Consider the following 15832-nt stretch of genomic DNA (forward strand, 5'->3'; position numbering starts at 1 on the left):
GTTCGAGCTTTTCAGGTTGAAGTTTCTTGACATAAGCATCGCATCCCCAAACTTTTAGAAACGACAGCTTAGGTTTCTTTCAAAACCATAATTCATACGGTGTCGTCTCAACGGATTTAGACGGTGCCCTATTTAAAGTGAATGTAGCTGTCTCTAGAGCGTATCCCCAAAATGATAGCGGTAAATCCGTAAGAGACATCATAGACCGCACCATATCCAATAGAGTGCGATTACGACGTTCGGACACACCGTTACGCTGAGGTGTTCCAGGCGGCGTGAGTTGTGAAACGATTCCACATTTCCTTAAGTGTGTACCAAATTCGTGACTTAAGTATTCTCCTCCACGATCTGATCGTAGGAATTTTATCTTTCGGTCACGTTGATTCTCTACCTCATTCTGAAATTCCTTGAACTTTTCAAAGGTCTCAGACTTGTGTTTCATTAAGTAGACATACCCATATCTACTCAAGTCATCAGTGAGAGTGAGAACATAACGATATCCTCCGCGAGCCTCAACGCTCATTGGACCGCACACATCGGTATGTATGATTTCCAACAAGTTGGTTGCTCGCTCCATTGTTCCGGAGAACGGAGTCTTGGTCATCTTGCCCATGAGGCATGGTTCGCATGTGTCAAATGATTCATAATCGAGAGATTCCAAAAGTCCATCAGTATGGAGCTTCTTCATGCGCTTGACACCAATGTGACCAAGGCGGCAGTGCCACATGTATGTGGGACTATCGTTATCAACTTTACATCTTTTGGCATTCACGCTATGAATATGTGTAACATTACGCTCGAGATTCATTAAGAATAAACCATTGACCATAGGGGCATGACCATAAAACATATCTCTCATATAAATAGGACAACCATTATTCTCGGATTTAAATGAGTAGCCATCTCGTATCAAACGAGATCCAGATACAATGTTCATGCTCAAACTTGGCACCAAATAACAATTATTAAGGTTTATAACTAACCCCGCAGGTAAATGTAGAGGTAGCGTGCCGACGGCGATCACATCGACCTTGGAACCATTCCCGACGCGCATCGTCACCTCGTCCTTCGCCAGTCTCCGCTTATTCCGCAGCTCCTGCTGTGAGTTACAAATATGAGCAACGGCACCGGTATCAAATACCCAGGAGTTACTACGAGTACTGGTAAGGTACACATCAATTACATGTATATCAAATATACCTTTAGTGTTGCCGGCCTTCTTATCCGCTAAGTATTTGGGGCAGTTCCGCTTCCAGTGACCCTTCCCCTTGCAATAAAAGCACTCAGTTTCAGGCCTGGGTCCATTCTTTGACTTCTTCCCGGCAACTGGCTTACCGGGCGCAGCAACATCTTTGCCGTCCTTCTTGAAGTTCTTCTTACCCTTGCCCTTCTTGAACTTAGTGGTCTTATTGACCATCAACACTTGATGTTCTTTCTTGCTTTCAACCTTTGCTGACTTCAGCATTGAGAATACTTCAGGAATGGTCTTCACCATCCCCTGCATATTATAGTTCATCACAAAGCTCTTGTAGCTTGGTGGGAGCGACTGAAGGATTCTGTCAATGACCGCCTCGTCCGGGAGGTTAATGTCCAGCTGGGACAGGCGGTTGTGCAACCCAGACATTTTGAGTATGTGCTCACTGACAGAACTGTTTTCCTCCATCTTACAACTATAGAACTTGTCGGAGACATCATATCTCTCGACTCGGGCATGAGCTTGGAAAACTAGTTTCAGCTCCTCAAACATCTCATATGCTCCGTGTTGCTCAAAACGCTTTTGGAGCCCCGGTTCCAAGCTGTAAAGCATGCCGCACTGAACAAGGGAGTAATCATCAGCACGAGACTGCCAAGCGTTCATAATGTCTTGGTTCTCTGGGACGGGAGCGTCACCTAGCGGTCCTTCTAGGACATATTGTTTCCTGGCAGCTATGAGGATGATCCTAAGGTTCCGGACCCAGTCCGTATAGTTGCTGCCATCATCTTTCAGCTTGGTTTTCTCTAGGAACGCGTTGAAGTTCATGTTGACATGAGCGTTGGCCATTTGATCTACAAGACATATTTGCAAAAAGGTTTTAGACTAAGTTCATGATAATTAAGTTCATCTAATCAAATTATTGAATGAACTCCCACTCAGATTTGACATCCCTCTAGTCATCTAAGTGTTACACGATCCGGGTCGACTAGGCCGTGTCCGATCATCACGTGAGACAGACTAGTCATCGTCGGTGAACATTCTCATGTTGATCGTATCTTCCATACGACTCGTGTTCGAACTTTCTGTCTCCGTGTTCCGAGGCCATGTCTGTACATGCTAGGCTCGTCAAGTTAACCCTAAGTGTTTTGCATGTGTAAAACTGTCTTACACCCATTGTATGTGAACGTAAGGATCTATCACACCCGATCATCACGTGGTGCTTCGAAACGACGAACTTTAGCAACGGTGCACAGTTAGGGGAGAACACTTCTTGAAATTGTTGTAAGGGATCATCTTATTTACTACCGTATTTCTAAGTAAACAAGATGCATAATCATAATAAACATCACATGCAATTATATAGTAGTGACATGATATGGCCAATATCATATAGCTCCATTGATCTTCATCTTCGGGGCTCCATGATCATCTTGTCACCGACATGACACCATGATCTTCATCATCGTGTCTTCATGAAGTTGTCACGCCAACGACTACTTCTACTTCTATGGCTAACGCGTTTAGCAATTAAGTAAAGTAATTTACATGGCGTTCTTCAATGACACGCAGGTTATACAAAAATAAAGACAACTCCTATGGCTCCTGCCGGTTGTCATACTCATCGACATGCAAGTCGTGATTCCTATTACAAGAACATGATCTCATACATCACAATATATCATTCATCATTCATCACAACTTCTGGCCATATCACATCACATGACATTTGCTGCAAAAACAAGTTAGACGTCCTCTAATTGTTGTTGTATCTTTTACGTGGCTGCAATTGGGTTCTAGCAAGAACGTTTTCTTACCTACGAATAACCACAACGTGATTTTGTCAACTTCTATTTACCCTTCATAAGGACCCTTTTCATCGAATCCGCTCCAACTAAAGTGGGAGAGACAGACACCCGCCAGCCACCTTATGCAACTAGTGCATGTCAGTCGGTGGAACCGGTCTCACGTAAGCGTACGTGTAAGGTTGGTCCGGGCCGCTTCATCCCACAATACCGCTGAAGCAAGATAAGACTAGTAGCGGCAAGCAAGTTGACAAGATCTACGCCCACAACCAAATTGTGTTCTACTCGTGCAATAGAGAACTACGCATAGACCTAGCTCATGATGCCACTGTTGGGGAACGTTGCAGAAAATTAAAAATTTTCCTACGGTTTCACCAAGATCCATTTATGAGTTCATCTAAGCAACGAGTCAAGGAAGTGAGTTTGCATCTACATACCACTTGTAGATCGCGTACGGAAGCGTTTGAGGGAACGGTGATGATGGAGTCGTACTCGCCGTGATTCAGATCACCGATGACCAAGTGCTGAACGGACAGCACCTCCGCGTTCAACACACGTACGGTACGGGCGACGTCTCCTCCTTCTTGATCCAGCAAGGGGGAAGGAGAGGTTGAGGAAGAAGGCTCCAGCAGCAGCACGATGGCGTGATGATGGTGGAGAGGCAGTACTCCGACAGGGCTTCGCCAAGCACACAACGAAGGAGGAGAGGTGTTGGGGAGGGGAGGGGCTGTGCCTTGGCTTGGGTGTGCAGCCCTCCCCTCACCCCTCTATTTGTAGGGGAAGGGGCAAGGGGGGCCGGCCACTCTAGATGGGATCTAGAGGGGGGGCGGCGGCTAGGGAGGGGGGACTTGCCCCCCAAGCAAAGGGGGGCGCCCCCTCTAGGGTTCCCCCCCCCCCAACTCTAGGCGCATGGGCCCAAGGGGGGAGCGCGCCCAGCCCTCCAGGGGCTGGATCCCTGCCCCACGCGGCCCATGTGGCCCACAAAGAGGGGTGGCCCCTCCCGGTGGACCCCCGGAACCCCTCCGGTGGCCCCGGTACAATACCGATATGCCCCCGAAACTTTCCGGTGTCAGTTTGACAACTTCCCATATATAAATCTTTACCTCCGGACCCTTCCGGAACTCCTCGTGACGTCCCGGATCTCATCCGGGACTCCGAACAACATTCGGTAATCACATACAAGTCTTCCTTATAACCCTAGCGTCACCGAATCTTAAGTGTGTAGACCCTACGGGTTCGGGAGACACGCAGACATGACCGAGACGGCTCTCCGGTCAATAACCAACAGCGGGATATGGATACCCATGTTGGCTCCCATGTGCTCCTCAATGATGTCATCGGATGAACCACGATGTCGAGGATTCAATCAACCCCGTATGCAATTCCCTTTGTCAGACGGTATGTTACTTGCCCGAGACTCGATCGTCGGTATCCCAATACCTCGTTCAGTCTCGTTACCGGCAAGTCACTTTACTCGTACCGTAATGCATGATCCCGTGACCAGACACTTGGTCACTTTGAGCTCATTATGATGATGCACTACCGAGTGGGCCCAGTGATACCTCTCCGTAATCCGGAGTGACAAATCCCAGTCTCGATCCGTGTCAACCCAACAGACACTTTTGGAGATACCTTTAGTGCACCTTTATAGTCACCCATTTACGTTGTGATGTTTGGTACACCCAAAGCACTCTTACGGTATCCGGTAGTTACACAATCTCATGGTCTAAGGAAGAGATACTTGACATTGAAAAAGCTCTAGCAAAACGAACTACACGATCTTGTGCTATGCTTAGGATTGGGCCTTGTCCATCACATCATTCTCCTAATGATGTGATCCCGTTGTCAATGACACCTAATGTCCATAGTCAGGAAACCATGACTATCTGTTGACCAACGAGCTAGTCAACTAGAGGCTTACTAGGGACATGTTATGGTCTATATATTCACACGTGTATTACGATTTCCGGATAAAACAGTTATAGCATGAATAAAAGACAATAATCATGAACAAGGAAATATAATAATAACCCTTTTATTATTGCCTCTAGGGCATATTTCCAACAGTCTCCCACTTGCACTAGAGTCAATAATCTAGTTACATTGTGATGAATCAAACACCCATAGAGTACTGGTGTTGATCATGTTTTGCTCGCGAGAGAGGTTTAGTCAACGGATCTGCGACATTCAGATCCGTATGTACTTTGCAAATATCTATGTCTCCATCTTGAAAATTTTCACGGATGGAGTTGAAGCGACGCTTGATGTGCCTGGTCTTCTTGTGAAACCTGGGCTCCTTTGCAAGGGCAATAGCTCCAGTGTTGTCACAGAAGAGTTTGATCGGCCCCGACACATTGGGTATGACTCCTAGATCGGTGATGAACTCCTTCACCCAAATAGCTTCATGCGCTGCCTCCGAGGCTGCCATGTACTCCGCTTCACATGTAGATCCCGCCACGACGCTCTGCTTGCAGGTGCACCAGCTTACTGCTCCACCATTCAACATATACACGTATCCGGTTTGTGACTTAGAGTCATCCAGATCTGTGTCGAAGCTAGCGTCGACGTAACCCTTTACGACGAGCTCTTCGTCACCTCCATAAACGAGAAACATGTCCTTTGTCCTTTTCAGGTACTTCAGGATATTCTTGACCGCTGTCCAGTGTTCCTTGCCGGGATTACTTTGGTACCTTCCTACCAAACTTACGGCAAGGTTTACATCAGGTCTGGTACACAGCATGGATTACATAATAGATCCTATGGCTGAGGCATAGGGGATGACGCTCATCTCTTCTTTATCTTTTGCCGTGGTCGTGCATTGAGCCGAGCTCAATCTCACACCTTGCAGTACCGGCAAGAACCCTTTCTTGGACTGATCCATTTTGAACTTCTTCAAAATCTTATCAAGGTATGTGCTTTGTGAAAGACCTATGAGGCGTATCGATCTATCCCTATAGATCTTGATGCCTAATATGTAAGCAGCTTCTCCATGGTCCTTCATTGAAAAACACTTATTCAAGTAGGCCTTAATGCTGTCCAATAATTCTATATCATTTCCCATCAAAAGTATGTCATCTACATATAATATGAGAAATGCTACAGAGCTCCCACTCACTTTCTTGTAAATGCAGGCTTCTCCATAAGTCTGCATAAACCCAAACGCTTTGATCATCTCATCAAAGCGAATGTTCCAACTCCGAGATGCTTGCACCAGCCCATAAATGGATCGCTGGAGCTTGCATACTTTGTTAGCATTCTTAGGATTGACAAAACCTTCCGGCTGCATCATATACAACTCTTCCTTAAGATAACCGTTAAGGAATGCCGTTTTGACGTCCATCTGCCATATCTCATAATCATAGTATGCGGCAATTGCTAACATGATTCGGACGGACTTAAGCTTCGCTACGGGAGAGAAAGTCTCATCGTAGTCAATCCCTTGAACTTGCCGATAACCCTTAGCGACAAGTCGAGCTTTATAGATGGTGACATTACCATCCGCGTCCGTCTTCTTCTTAAAGATCCATTTGTTTTCTATTGCTCGCCGATCATCGGGCAAGTCAGTCAAAGTCCATACTTTGTTTTCATACATGGATTCTATCTCGGATTTCATGGCTTCAAGCCATTTGTTGGAATCTGGGCCCGCCATCACTTCTTCATAGTTTGAAGGTTCACCATTGTCTAACAACATGATTTCCAGGACAGGGTTGCCGTACCACTCTGGTGCGGAACGTGTCCTTGTGGACCTACGAAGTTCAGTAGCAACTTGATCCGAAGTACCTTGGTCATCATCATTATTTTCCTCTTCAGTTGGTGTAGGCATCACAGGAACATCTTCCTGAGCTGCACTATTATCCCGTTCAAGAGGTAGTACTTCATCGAGTTCTACTTTCCTCCCACTTACTTCTTTCGAGAGAAACTCTTTTTCCAGAAAGGATCCGTTCTTGGCAACAAAGATCTTGCCCTCGGATCTTAAGTAGAAGGTATACCCAATGGTTTCCTTAGGGTATCCTATGAAGACGCATTTTTCCGACTTGGGTTCGAGCTTTTCAGGTTGAAGTTTCTTGACATAAGCATCGCATCCCCAAACTTTTAGAAACGACAGCTTAGGTTTCTTCCAAAACCATAATTCATACGGTGTCGTCTCAACGGATTTAGACGGTGCCCTATTTAAAGTGAATGTAGCTGTCTCTAGAGCGTATCCCCAAAATGATAGCGGTAAATCCGTAAGAGACATCATAGACCGCACCATATCCAATAGAGTGCGATTACGAAGTTCGGACACACCGTTACGCTGAGGTGTTCCAGGCGGCGTGAGTTGTGAAACGATTCCACATTTCCTTAAGTGTGTACCAAATTCGTGACTTAAGTATTCTCCTCCACGATCTGATCGTAGGAATTTTATCTTTCGGTCATGTTGATTCTCTACCTCATTCTGAAATTCCTTGAACTTTTCAAAGGTCTCAGACTTGTGTTTCATTAAGTAGACATACCCATATCTACTCAAGTCATCAGTGAGAGTGAGAACATAACGATATCCTCCGCGAGCCTCAACGCTCATTGGACCGCACACATCGGTATGTATGATTTCCAACAAGTTGGTTGCTCGCTCCATTGTTCCGGAGAACGGAGTCTTGGTCATCTTGCCCATGAGGCATGGTTCGCATGTGTCAAATGATTCATAATCGAGAGATTCCAAAAGTCCATCAGTATGGAGCTTCTTCATGCGCTTGACACCAATGTGACCAAGGCGGCAGTGCCACAAGTATGTGGGACTATCGTTATCAACTTTACATCTTTTGGCATTCACGCTATGAATATGTGTAACATTACGCTCGAGATTCATTAAGAATAAACCATTGACCATAGGGGCATGACCATAAAACATATCTCTCATATAAATAGAACAACCATTATTCTCGGATTTAAATGAGTAGCCATCTCGTATCAAACGAGATCCAGATACAATGTTCATGCTCAAACTTGGCACCAAATAACAATTATTAAGGTTTATAACTAACCCCGCAGGTAAATGTAGAGGTAGCATGCCGACGGCGATCACATCGACCTTGGAACCATTCCCGACGCGCATCGTCACCTCGTCCTTCGCCAGTCTCCGCTTATTCCGCAGCTCCTGCTGTGAGTTACAAATATGAGCAACGGCACCAGTATCAAATACCCAGGAGTTACTATGAGTACTGGTAAGGTACACATCAATTACATGTATATCAAATATACCTTTAGTGTTGCCGGCCTTCTTATCCGCTAAGTATTTGGGGCAGTTCCACTTCCAGTGACCCTTCCCCTTGCAATAAAAGCACTCAGTTTCAGGCTTGGGTCCATTCTTTGACTTCTTCCCGGCAACTGGCTTACCGGGCGCGGCAACATCTTTGCCGTCCTTCTTGAAGTTCTTCTTACCCTTGCCCTTCTTGAACTTAGTGGTCTTATTGACCATCAACACTTGATGTTCTTTCTTGATTTCAACCTTTGCTGACTTCAGCATTGAGAATACTTCAGGAATGGTCTTCACCATCCCCTGCATATTATAGTTCATCACAAAGCTCTTGTAGCTTGGTGGGAGCGACTGAAGGATTCTGTCAATGACCGCCTCGTCCGGGAGGTTAATGTCCAGCTGGGACAGGCGGTTGTGCAACCCAGACATTTTGAATATGTGCTCACTGACAGAACTGTTTTCCTCCATCTTACAACTATAGAACTTGTCGGAGACTTCATATCTCTCGACTCGGGCATGAGCTTGGAAAACTAGTTTCAGCTCCTCGAACATCTCATATGCTCCGTGTTGCTCAAAACGCTTTTGGAGCCCCGGTTCCAAGCTGTAAAGCATGCCGCACTGAACGAGGGAGTAATCATCAGCACGAGACTGCCAAGCATTCATAATGTCTTGGTTCTCTGGGACGGGAGCGTCACCTTGCGGTCCTTCTATGACATATTGTTTCCTGGCAGCTATGAGGATGATCCTCAGGTTCCGGACCCAGTCTGTATAGTTGCTGCCATCATCTTTCAGCTTGGTTTTCTCTAGGGACGCGTTGAAGTTCATGTTGACATGAGCGTTGGCCATTTGATCTACAAGACATATTTGCAAAGGTTTTAGACTAAGTTCATGATAATTAAGTTTATCTAATCAAATTATTTTAATGAACTCCCAAGCAGATTAGACATCCCTCTAGTCATCTAAGTGTTACACGATCCGAGTCGACTAGGCCGTGTCTGATCATCACGTGAGACGGACTAGTCATCGTCGGTGAACATTCTCATGTTGATCGTATCTTCCATACGACTCGTGTTCGACCTTTCGGTCTCCGTGTTCCGAGGCCATGTCTGTACATGCTAGGCTCGTCAAGTTAACCCTAAGTGTTTTGCATGTGTAAAACTGTCTTACACCCGTTGTATGTGAACGTAAGGATCTATCACACCCGATCATCACGTGGTGCTTCGAAACGATGAACTTTAGCAGCGGTGCACAGTTAGGGGAGAACACTTCTTGAAATCATTGTAAGGGATCATCTTATTTACTACCGTCGTTCTAAGTAAACAAGATGCATAAACATAATAAACATCACATGCAATTATATAGTAGTGACATGATATGGCCAATATCATATAGCTCCATTGATCTCCATCTTCGGGGCTCCATGATCATCTTGTCACCGGCATGACACCATGATCTCCATCATCATGATCTCCATCATCATGTCTTCATGAAGTTGTCACGCCAACGACTACTTCTACTTCTATGGCTAACGCGTTTAGCAATAAAGTAAAGTAATTTACATGGCGTTCTTCAATGACACGCAGATCATACAAAAATAAAGACAACTCCTATGGCTCCTGCCGGTTGTCATACTCATCGACATGCAAGTCATGATTCCTATTACAAGAACATGATCTCATACATCACAATATATCATTCATCATTCATCACAACTTCTGGCCATATCACATCACATGACAATTGCTGCAAAAACAAGTTAGACGTCCTCTAATTGTTGTTGCATCTTTTACGTGGCTGCAATTGGGTTCTAGCAAGAACGTTTTCTTACCTGCGAATAACCACAACGTGATTTTGTCAACTTCTATTTACCCTTCATAAGGACCCTTTTCATCGAATCCGCTCCAACTAAAGTGGGAGAGACAGACACCCGCCAGCCACCTTATGCAACTAGTGCATGTCAGTCGGTGGAACCGGTCTCACGTAAGCGTACGTGTAAGGTTGGTCCGGGCCGCTTCATCCCACAATACCGCTGAAGCAAGATAAGACTAGTAGCGGCAAGCAAGTTGACAAGATCTACGCCCACAACCAAATTGTGTTCTACTCGTGCAATACAGAACTACGCATAGACCTAGCTCATGATGCCACTGTTGGGGAACGTTGCAGAAAATTAAAAATTTTCCTACGGTTTCACCAAGATCCATCTATGAGTTCATCTAAGCAACGAGTCAAGGAAGCGAGTTTGCATCTACATACCACTTGTAGATCGCGTACGGAAGCGTTTGAGGGAACGGTGATGATGGAGTCGTACTCACCGTGATTCAGATCAAAAATTATATGATGCCAGAAATCCTCAGGACCTGGCATGGTGTCATCATATGGCCCTTGTAGGGTGCGGTGAAAGTTTTAGCGCGTTTCGTAGAAGCTTGCCTGGAGGTTGCATGTAAACTGCACTATCTCCGAGGTAGTATCTGGCTATCGAGAGAGAACGTGTCCGGTTTGTGAAGGAAGTGCGTTGCCCGTTGCTCCGTTGACCTCGAAACTTCTCGTGCTCTCAAAGAGGGCCATTGCATGACACGTGCCAGTACATGGCATTTTTCGGGCCCGCCTACAATATTTGAGACATTTACTGCATCCGTAGGGTTTCAACGCGGGAAATTGCAGATCTGCACGGCGACCACCTGAAATGATGTCCAAAGTGTTTTGTTAAATCACCTATGATGTCTTTGCGGTATGTGTAGGCCTAGTGCAACCAAAGGAGGGGCAAGCCCACCACCATAGGGTGAATGTACCTCGGCAGCATGCCGGATCTAGCCGTTAAAATCCATGGGAAATCATGCGATGCCGGAAATCCTTGGGACCTGGCACGGTGTAGTCATATGGCCCTTGTAAAAGTTTGAGCATATTTCATAGAAGCCTGACAGGAGGCCGCTTGTAAACTACACCATCTCCAAGGTAGTATCTGGTTATCGAGAAAGAACATGTTCGGTTTTGTGATGGAAGTGTGCTGCCTGTTGCTCTGTTGGCTATTTCAACCCTCCATCACACTTGTATATATATATATGTTAAGACACAATGCAAGTTTTGGTGGCATTGCTACCCCCGAAGGCCCTCGGCCGGCCTTACCCTAGCCCCGTTGACCCGGAGATCTAGGCCTTTGACTTACACCGGACGGCCTTTGACCAACGGACTTTTCCACCTGATTGTGATAGGTCAGCCCATACGAACATTTCAGAACAAGATCTGGGCCCAACCCACCCTCGGATCCCCCTCGTGTCGACCCGGTGCGACTGTTTCCCCCGTCCAAGTGCTGGCGGCAGCGCCTTCTGTGAAGGGGGTCACACTTCGGAGCCACATGACGGGTGTTTGCACCTGAAAGCACACTTCCAGACATGTAAGAGGAGCCAACGAAAGATTTGGTGGCAAGGCTAGCCCCCGAAGGACCTTGGCCACACTCGTAGACACGCGAAGAACAATTCGTAGTGGGGGTTTTTTTCACATACTCTTGCATCTTTAAAAAATATAAGAAATTGCCACACCTATTATATCACATGTGTGTGCACTGTGTAAAAATTTCATGAATTGGTCACACTCCGAGTGTTCCGAACTATTTCATGCAACGCCAAAATCGCAGAGGGATTACTTCGATTTCATTGTCGTCCGTGAGGGGGGAGGACCTCACACCGGAGCCGCGTATTGCCTCTTTATACGTGCCACCACACCTTAAGACATGTATGAGGATCCGGCGCGATGCTCTGGTGGCATTGCTACCCCCGAAGGGTTTTTTCTCAAAATATACAAAACAAATCAAAACAAAATGGTGTTTTCTGTAAATTTGAAGCAAACATGATTTAAGTTAGTTCAAATTTGAAACATAGTATAGCAACATAATCCTTTCAAGATTCTGATAAAAAACCATATAAAATTTGTCAAAATCGATCCAAGTATCAATTACTTATGCTTTTAACAAAGTATAAGGACATATATGCAAAAATACACGAGGTCACATTTCTAACATACTCAAAAATAAAAACAAACTGGATATTCATAATCTATGGAAAATTCTACCCCAAGTCGATGTATAATTTGTGTATGTTTAAGTTTAGATAAGTTAGATTTAAATTATTCAAATTTTAACTTTTATAAAATAAAAATAATTTAAAATAAAAAACAGATGATATCTATGCCTACGGCCATGCCGTAGGCATAGTTCTCGGGGCTACCAGGAGGCGCCACGTGGCGGGGCTATGCCTACGGCCTTGCCGTAGGCATAGATGGATAACTATGCCTACGGCTTTGCCGTCGGCATAGCTCTGCCACGTGGCAGCTCCTACGAAAAAAACCAGATGATATTTATGCCGACGGCCGCCGTCAGGGCCGTCGGCATAGATTTGACGGCGTCAGCCCCCCGAGCCACCAGGGCCACCTCTATGCCGGCGGCCTAACTATGCCTACGGCTGCCGTAGGCATAGATCGATGTATGCCGACGGCTTTACCATGCCTACGGCTGCCGTAGGCATAGATGAAGCTATGGCGACGGCTTTTCTATGCCGACGGTATCCGCCAGGCCGTCGGCATAGCTCCATCTATGCCTATGGCAGCCGTCGGCATAGATATGGCCGTAGGCATATAAGGTTATTCCGGTAGTGGTGTTAGCCTCTCTATATGCTAGAAATCATGAGCACAAAGCGGGAAGACACAAAGTACTCCAGCAAGCAATCATGCCTGCCTGTCACCACAACTTGTTGATTTTTGTGCTTTGTTGTAGTGTACTGGTCAGTCGGAGCGGAGTTTCAGTGCACGGCGGCATTGGTGCACTTTATCCACGCCGTGCGCTGCATGCGTCGTGATTGAGCCAACGAGGGACAGCATGTAATATCAAGCAATACATGGAACATATGCTACGCGCTTGCGGTAGCTACTGAGTGGAGTTACGGTCCAGTATCTCAGGTGCTACGTCGCCGAATCCTCTAGCACCTGTTCCATATTTCCTAGCTCGTGGCCGAAATCAGAACAGGTCCCAATCCATGACGTGCGGAGTTATGGCTCTCATTGTTGTGGCCGAGCAGGTGGTGGTTCCGGGAAAACATTGCATTGGTTACGGAGTTATGGCTCTCATTGTTGTGGCCGAGCAGGTGGTGGTTCCGGGAAAACATTGTATTGGTTAGCCCAGCCAGGCCGTGATAGTTCACCTCGTAACAAAAAGATACCACGTCCTTTCTCATCGTCTCCGAGCCATCATTTTGCTTCCTATCCTTATGGAGTTCGTCGACATGGACGGCATGCTAAGGTTCGTTTGTTTCTAAACTTCTGCTAGTTTTGCTTCGACTACTCATAACTAATCGGGTTTGTGTTCCTTATTCTTAGATCAGCCGCTAGTTTGATTCCTGAGTGCTACGTAGCAGCGGCAAGGGATCGTGCTGTTCGTCCTGCTGAAACAAATTGTTCGTCAGGATCGTCTAGGGTTTGCGAGATAGTTGGAACAGAGGGATCCATTGAACCTCGAAATTGGTCTGCTTCAGAACATGCAGCTGACGGGCAAGTGCATGAAGAGAGATCTGTCGACCACGCAGCAGCTGACGGGCCCTCGAGCTTGTTGTTCATAGATGGGCCCTCTAGGTCGTGTGCAATTTTCTGATTGTGCTAACTCAATTGTTGAAATGGCGGCAAATGAAAAGCAAGAAAAAAAACTGCCAATATTATGTAAATATATATAAGATGTACATTGTACGGGATTAGTTCTTCATGTTTATGTAAACAGTATAATGCTTGTGTGATTAAAAGATTCAATCTGCACCTGCAGGGTTAGGTTGTCTGATGGAGACAGTGAGAGAGAATGGAGCGCAGGCAGGAAAAGCGCTCTAGAATTGACAATCCGGGGGTTTGCAGAAAAGAAGGAAGGCGTTGTAGTAAACCCTACGATTGGGTTATCGTTCGATTCGTTGAGCGAGGCATACAAACTTTACAATCTATATTCATGGGAGGTTGGTTTCGGCATACGTTTTGCTAGGAGCCGTTTGAACGTGAAACACGCTAAATGCATGCAGGAGCCGTTTGATGACAGTACTTGCTGTGTTGTTGTCTACCAAACGGCATGTCGTTAGACCTGCTAGTTGGCAACATATACATCTGCTGGACAAACAGCCCGCTAGCTCGTCAAGAAATTTTAGCATGCCAATTTGGGTGGTGTGCCGTATCTCTGTCATGTTTGGCATAAGCCTGGTGTTGTGCTCTTTCAGAATGATTCCAATAAGGTCATCTGCCTGCACGATAAAAAGTAAAAGTTTGAACATGGATAGAATTTAAAAGTCTACCTACATGTAAGATATCAAGGTTAATTGTGATGTGTTACCATGTTTGGGTACTTCCGTCTCATTATATTGGCAAACTCTACAGGTCCAATAGAGCTTCGTGGCTTAATCTTACTCGCGGTGCGAACCGGGAACTTCGAAGAGGACGGGGCACAAATCTTGTTTGTGATCTGGTTGGGCTTGTGATTTAACATGGGCACCTCATTGAGAACACACTGAAAAACAAAAGTGGTTAAAAGGTACTGCCAAAAACATAATACGTGCGGGAAGATGAAAAAACTGTATGGTGTTGAGTAGTAAGATTACTTCTGAACCAGCAAATACAACTTCTTGTCCTTGGTGGGATGTAATTGAGTCAATTGCCTTCTTAACTGATTCGTGATCAGAAACTTTGACACGGGGTAGGATATTCTGTGAGATGTGCCTGCTTGATTTTTCGATCTTGTCCAAAGCAATAACCTGAGTGCAAAAAAGAAAAACAACAACAAGACAATGAAAATGTTCTATAGAAAAGAATGTTGATCATTTTGTTAAGCATGCATACCTGGAGTAGGAGGTGACATCCAACTATGTGAATTGTGCTGTTGCCATTGGCGATGTCGGACTTGATCTTTCTGACGCCTTTCATCAAACTGTCCTTGACTAACCTACACCAGTTGTATGAATTCATCTCTGACGGGACAACAAGTGCTTCCCAGTAATCAACGCTAGTGTAATCGTGCTTGGCGCATGGGTTTAAAACCTGACCAAATGAGAAAATTACAAATGCTATCTTAAAGCATTTACATTCAACTTTGCTTGAATTCTCATCTATATATTTTGATAAAATAAATTCAGCGGCCTTCAAACTATGAACGCCTTTTGTGCTAATGCTTGAAGCCAGTCTGCTGAACTCTATGCAAACTTCAGAAAGATCTGAATGTCCTGGAGTAATGATCCTACTTCCTTGTGGCAAACCGAATACATCGTTAACGTCTTGGTCAGTGATTGGGATTTTCCTTGATTGATCCAATTCTAATACATGTTGATCTGGAGTAATGATCCTACTCTGAACATCAACGACGAGCTGAATTTCAAATTCAGCTTGTGTTGATTTTCAAATGCATCAGCGCTCCAAATCCAGTCTCGGTCACACGCCCGCGCTTGAAGTTACTAAAGTGGGATACCACGCAGCAAAACTTCTGAATTGATATGCGAGATGTAAGAATAGCATCGGCTAGCGTGTTCCTGGACGAATCTTCGGCTCTGTCAGATATTGGGCTTGCTACAACGTGTGTGTGTGTATGTGTGTGTG

Source organism: Triticum dicoccoides, chromosome 2B, assembly GCF_002162155.2.
Source record: "Triticum dicoccoides isolate Atlit2015 ecotype Zavitan chromosome 2B, WEW_v2.0, whole genome shotgun sequence".
NCBI classification, from domain to species: domain Eukaryota; kingdom Viridiplantae; phylum Streptophyta; class Magnoliopsida; order Poales; family Poaceae; genus Triticum; species Triticum dicoccoides.